The sequence below is a fragment of the Rhagoletis pomonella genome, unplaced genomic scaffold, assembly GCF_013731165.1.
Source record: "Rhagoletis pomonella isolate Grant_MI unplaced genomic scaffold, Rhpom_1.0 Rhpom_scaffold_00001, whole genome shotgun sequence".
Lineage (NCBI taxonomy): Eukaryota > Metazoa > Arthropoda > Insecta > Diptera > Tephritidae > Rhagoletis > Rhagoletis pomonella.
In genome coordinates, this window is record NW_023458555.1 from 27,976,526 (window position 1) to 27,977,016 (window position 491).

A 491-nucleotide genomic window follows, 5' to 3' on the forward strand; every position below is an offset into this window, starting at 1 on the left:
ATGTACATACATATATATAAGTATGTATAAGTATGTATCTACCAGCACATTGTTAGCGAAGAATTCATCAGTTAACGCTACCTGAAAGCATACAAAACGTGCATAGATACTAAGTACATACATACATACATGTCTCGTAACAATGCTTATTCATTTGGGAATAGTTGCTAAATCTTTAGCATAATTATGACTAACCCTTATTGAATGACATTTTTGTACGAATTTCGAAAGTATTTTTGCTTCGTTGCTGTTGTGTCTTGTAATTCGTAAATGCTTTTTCGGCATGCGCTCAGTATAAGTAGCAGCTATTCGCGATAGTATTCGTTCTTGCTTCGGCAGAACATATACTAAAATTGGAACGATACAGAGAAGATTAGCATGGCCCCTGCGCAAGGATGACACGCAAAATCGTGAAGCGTTCCACATTTTTTTGTGAAATTTACAATATGAAAAAATGTTAATATGTACGTACATACATGCGAAAATTGAAT

The 491-nt window shown here is 34.4% G+C and overlaps 1 non-coding gene across 1 annotated transcript; it reads left to right on the forward strand.

The window, feature by feature from the left end:
- Positions 1–323: 323 nt before the first annotated feature.
- Positions 324–430, forward strand: LOC118752579. The gene has a single exon (XR_004994714.1). It is a non-coding gene; the product is annotated as a U6 spliceosomal RNA (small nuclear RNA).
- Positions 431–491: the final 61 nt, after the last annotated feature.